Source organism: Apium graveolens, chromosome 7 (genome assembly GCF_009905375.1).
Source record: "Apium graveolens cultivar Ventura chromosome 7, ASM990537v1, whole genome shotgun sequence".
Lineage (NCBI taxonomy): Eukaryota > Viridiplantae > Streptophyta > Magnoliopsida > Apiales > Apiaceae > Apium > Apium graveolens.
Genome location: NC_133653.1, coordinates 169,977,351 through 169,983,670, shown reverse-complemented (window position 1 = coordinate 169,983,670; position 6,320 = coordinate 169,977,351).

The window sequence follows — 6,320 nt, the reverse complement described above, 5'->3', positions numbered from 1 at the left end:
ATCAAAAACACTAGCTGCAATCAACAAAAATAGTGCATAGTTAAAGTGATGAAAAGAAACTTACAAGTCGTCTTTCATGATCATGTTTTAATCGTGGTATTTAAGGGCTGAGTTACTTTATTTTTGAATAATGGACACCCTTTCTTATTATGCCCGTTCCTACAACAATTATCCTGCCATTTCCAGATATTTTGTGCCCACTAGCTCTGACTTCATCAACGCGGCGCCTCCAGTGTGAGATTAAGAATTCGTGAGAAAATGCGCGTTGCCTCCGGTGTGAGATTAAGAATTCGTGGGAAGATAAAGATAGATAGAAATGCAAGTTAGTTGTGTGTGTGTATAAGTGTCCAAAACCTTACCTTCTTGGGTTATTTATAGTCCAATGATAGGGTTTTGGGGCTGGTACCTTTGAATCGTAGTCGTCGGTTCTAGGAGCATAGGACACCCAGATGGGGTGGATGCCTTATACGTGTCAAGATGGAAGTGGTTGAGGAATGTTCTAAGGATCTCCTGGCACGTGCCCTGATTGTGCTTATGATTGATGAATGACTGTTGTCCCCATCACGCGCTTGGGCATGCGCCTCATGTGCTGGGACTTCCCAAATTTGGGTTGTCAGGACTAGATTAGTCTGGACTGGTGGTGTGCGGCACTGGATGGACCTGGGAGTCCGGACCTGGTACTTCTAGGAGCTATATGTACTATCATGTGCCCACACTCCCTTATACAGATTTTCTGGATGGGGGAGTAAGGTTGATATTGTTTGTAAGTTGTTGCTTGTGAGGAGAATCTGGCGAAGGACTAAGGTTGGATGTTTTTAGAAAAATTTGAGCTTTTCTTTCCCCCCAGTCCGGATTTTGTTGAGTGCGGCCAATCAAGACTAAAGTTGGGTGTCTTTAGGAGAATTTGAGATTTCCTTGCCCCCCAGTCCGTATTGTGTTGAGTGTAGCCAATCAGGACTAAGGTTGGATGTCTTTAGAAGAATTTGAGCTTTTATTGCCCCCCCAGTCCGGATTGTGTTGGGTGTAGCCAATCAGGACTAAGGTTGGGTGTCTTTAGAAGAATTTGAACTTTTCTTTAAGGTTGGATATCTTGAGAGGTATTTGAGCTTTCCTTGCCCCCCCCCCCAGTCTGGATTGTATGGAGTGCATCCAATCAGGACTAAGGTTGGGTGTCTTTAGAAGAATTTGAGCTTTTCTTACCCCCAGTCCGGGTTGTGTTGAGTGTAGCCAATCAGGATTAATGTTGGATATCTTGAGAGGTATTTGAGCTTTCATTGCCCTCAGTCCGGATTGTGTTGAATTCAGCCAATTAGGACTAAGGTTTGATGTCTTGAAGGGAATTTGAGCTTTCATTGCCCTCTAGTCCGGATTGTGTTGAGTTTAGACAATGAGGACTAAGGTTTGATGTCTTGAGATAAATTTGAGCTTTTCTTGTTCTCAGTCCGGATTGTGTTGAGTTCAGCCAATCAGGACTAAGGTTTGATGTCTTGAGAGGAATTTGAGCTTTTCTTGCTCCCCATTCCTGATTCTGTTGAGTTACGCCAAGCCGAACTAAGGTAGATTGGCTTTAGAAGAATATGAGCTTTCCTTGCCCCTCCCCCCACCTCCGGGTTATGTTGAGGTAGGCCAAGCCGGGCTAAGGTACATTTTCTTTTAGAAGAATTTGAGCTTTCCATGCCCTCCAGTCCGGGTTGTGTTACAGTAGACCAAGTCGGACTTGTGTTGGAGAATTTGAGCTGTTTTTAGGTCCAATTATTGCTGGACTCGTGCGTTACTGGACCCGGGTGTTGCTGGAACAGGGTGTTGTTGGACCTAGGTGTTACTGGATCTAGGTGTTCCTGGACTTGGGTGTTTCTGGGCCCAGGTGTTTCTGGACAGAGGTGTTGATGGGCCCAGGGTGTTGCGGGACCTAGATGTTGTTGCTGGACTCGAATGTTGCTGGACCAGGGTATTGCTGGACCTCGGTGTTGTTGCTGGACCCGGGTGTTGCTGGACCTAGGTATTCATGGACCTGGGTGTTGTTAGACCCAGGTGTTGCTGGACGGGGGTATTGTTGGACCCGGGTGTTGCGGGACCGGGGTATTACTGGACCCGGGTGTTGCTGGACCTAGGCGTTGTTGCTGGATCCGGGTGTTCCTCGACCTCAGTGTCCTTGGACTTAGGTGTTGATAGACCCGGGTGTTGCTTGATTAGGGTATTGCGGGACCTAGGGTATTGCTAGACCTGGGTGCTGCTGGACCCGGGGGTTGCTGGACCCCGGGTGTTGCGGGACCTAGATGTTGTTGCTGGACCCGAGTGTTACTGGACCAAGGTGTTGCTGGACCTAGATGTTGTTGCTGGACCCGGGCGTTCCTCGACCTCGGTGTCCTTGGACCTGGGTGTTGTTGGACCCGGGTGTTGCTGGATTGGGGTGTTGCGGGACCCGGGGTATTGTTGGACCTGGGTGTTGCTGGACCCGGGGTGTTGCTGGACCTAGATGTTACAGGACCTAGATGTTTTTGCTGGACCAAGGTGTTGTTGTTGGACCTAGGTGTTGTTGCTGGACCCGGGTGTTCCTCGACCTCGATGTCCTTGGACCTGGGTCTTGCTGGACGCGGATGTTGCTGGACCTAGGTGTTGCGGGACCTAGGTTCTAGAAGGACCAGGTCTACTTTTTCCCTTAGAAAAAACATTTCTAAGTATAAGATCATTGTGCTTGTCCAGGTGCAAGCATGGCCCCGGACTAGGATTTCTTTTTGCCTTAGAAATTTTTTTCTAAGTATAAAATCATTGTGCTAGTCCGGGTTCAAGCATGGCCCCGGACTAGGTGTAATATCCGGGGAAAATTATGTGAATAATATATGTTAAATGAATAAATATTATGTGTTTTATAAATTTAAAGTGATTATTGCTAGGATATTAGATGTTATAGCTATTATGTGTGTTTCCGTGCGGGCCGATTGATAAATATGTGTTAAAACTACAATTATATGAATCGATCTGCAATTGGGACTCGTATTTATTTACATATTTACCGAGGTACTCGTTTTATTTTCATTTTACACGCGTTTGAATACATTTTATGTGTTTTCAGGGTTTTTGGTTAATTTAGGGATCGTTTCTGTTTTTCAAAAAAAAATCAACGGACCGGGACCCCACCGGGACGTCAAAGCTCACAAAAACTCGTGTTCTTATTTTTATAAAATCAATCGTATTTCAAATACCCAGTATTTTTGCATTTTTGAATTATTCACAATTTTTGGGGAATTTTGATATAAATTTCATATTTTATCATTTTTAAAATTATTCCCCCGTAATTATTATTTTTGGGTCTGATTATTATAATTAGGGATAAAAATACCCTTAATTTATTTTGGGGATATAATTTTAGATTTAATATAAATAACTGCAACAAAATTATTTTATTCATTTTATTTAACAAAAAAAATCAGAAAAATAGGAAATTAAAGAACAGGGGGTGTTCTTGAGCTGGGGAATTGAACTTCAATTTTGGAAGTGATTCTGAACTCCAAATTGTAAGTATGAGTAATCTAAATGATTGGATTTTAATATTCTACATGTTTCAATCATCAAAAACAATCCCATATTAGTGAATTGTAATTTCGTTTTTTTAGGTTTTTTGTTCAAGAATTGGGGGTTTGATTTCTGTGGATTGTTGAATGATTTAATTGTTAGAATAAGCATTAAGATGATCTAAGGATGTTATTTATGTATTTTTCGTAATTTTTGGCATGCTAAATCGATGAACCCGAGTTCTTGGGTTTTCGATTTTTATTTTTGATTTCTTGAGTTATACGGATTGTTGTGGTGGATTAGGATCATGTAAATAGATGACTACTTCTGAACATCATTTTGATATCAAAATCATGATGTTTAGTTTAGAATTGAGGCTATTCGACTGTTGGCCGGACTTTGTTCGCCGGATTCTTTGAATTTGGCCGGGATCGACGAAATCCGGATTGTTTGCACTTGTTGTTGATTGCTCTGATTTGCAGATGTTGTAACGAATGTTTTGGGGTAAAGAACGGTGCAAACCGTTCTGTTTTTGCCCACCTGCGAGACTCACCGGAAGACTGCGAGCTCGCCGGTTTCTGGGGTTGAACCCAAATTCCGGTCGAGTTCCGGCCGATCTCCGACTTCCTCCCCCCCAAACCCCCGCATGTTGATCCATATTACCCCAAACCCTGGTTCCAAAACTTGTTTTTGCTATTTTCTTTTATGTTTATTTCAAAATTCATTCCTTTTTCTTTTAAAAATCATTTAATTTAATTTCAAAAATCATTTAATTATTATCTTAAATACTAGAAATTATTTACTTAATTATCTTAAATCCTAAAAATTATTTCTTTTATTATTTTCAAAAATCCATATTTGTTTTAATTATTTATAATTTATTTCAATTAATTGATTAATTCATTTAATCAATTAATTTTATTTATAAATAGTTAAATAAATGTAAATTATTTATAATTAATTTAAATAATTCCTAAAAATTATTTTTAAGCTTTTAAAAATTATATTTTGGTATTTAAAAATTAATTAATATTATTATTGATTGACTTATATCCATTTAATTCTTATTTTATTTGTAATAAATAAACCGTTCGTCCGTTTAATACGAAACGAACGCATACAGACTCAGAAAAATATTACGCTTTCAATAAAAAGACTTTCGAGACCTAATTTCTTTTGTATCGCAATGTCATATGATTTGTTAGTCCTTTTAAGTCGGTATTTGATCGGTAAACACTACTATTGACCTGATTTCAATTCTAATCATACTAAGACATATCTTATGACTATCTGACTTATGTGTTACATAAAATATGTGATTACGTGATACATGAATAACATGATTACATGTTGAAAGAGATGTGTCCTAAGTCCAATCATGTATGAGGATTTATGAATAACTTTTATGTAATCTATTTTGATTTCATTGATATTAATAAAAGACTTGTTTTGTTTTTATTGCGGGCTTTATTTATTTTAAGTGTTTAAATAAGATATACCAGAGTTTAGAGTAAAGCTTTTATGGATTGTGATGAGATCATAATAATGAGACCTAAAAGATGATAACTCTAAACTTAAATAGTTCCTGGTCGTAGGATTACTAACTGGTAATTAATAATCCGCAAAGATCGGTACATATTATGCTTGCTTCATTATGAAGGCTCTCTGTTCTCATAGACATTTGTGTGGTGACACTATAGCTAGCATGTAGGTGCTTATTATAGAATAAGTTCACTGAACATGACTCACACAGCTGAACAACTGATGGAGTTCACTCACGTATCAGCAGTTGTTCGTATAGTGATAGTTGTACAAGTATTCTTAGACTTGAGGTCATCATAGTCATCTTGTGTACACTGAACTATGCTTTGGTTTAGTTCTTAGTCTCCAAGGACAATTATAAGGGATCTACTGGGTATAGAAATTTGTACACGAAGATAGTGTATGATCAATAAATGATCTACCCCTTCCGGTGAATGAAGAGAATGTTCAATGCTGATCCACTTATGCTAGATCAGGAATCTCTGGCCAGAGTGAATGAAATTAGAAATGAGTTTCTAATTTACATTAATTAAAACTAAGCATAGTGAATGGGAAAGCATATGATTAAATAAGATAGGCTTGACACAAGTTCCATGCCTTGTATTTAATCGTGACATTGCAGGATAGAAGGAATTGATTGTACGGTAACTATTCACTGAATGAGTTCTTGGTATTCTAAGCAGTGAAATCGTATTATCCGGATAGTTGCGATATGCTGAGAAGTATCCCTCACGATGTAGAATAAATATGATTAATTAATTAATCATATTTAATGAATTAGAGAATTTATATAAATAATGATAAAATAGTTTATTATTATTTATTTATACTACCGACTTAATATTAAACCTACAGGGTCACACCATAAAAGAGAATGATTTAATGGTGGAGGAATTAATTAATAATGGCTGATAATTATTTATTTATGTAATAAATAATTAATTGACAAATTTAATAATTGATTAAATAAGATTTAATTGATTATAAATTAATTAAGAAAAAGTTCTTAATATTATTAATTAAGAATTTAATTTTTGGAAATTAAATTAAGTGAGAGAATTATTTCTAAAGTGTTTAGAAAAAGGATTAATAATTAAATGGTTTTTTAATTATTAGTTAATTGGTTAATAAGAATAAAGGGTTAATAATAATAATATTTTATGGGAAAATTTTCAGCTGAAAATTTTGCCTATAAATATACTATTATAAACCCTAATTTTGTCTCAACCTAAAAAGTTAAGCAAACCCTAATTCTCCCACCCCTT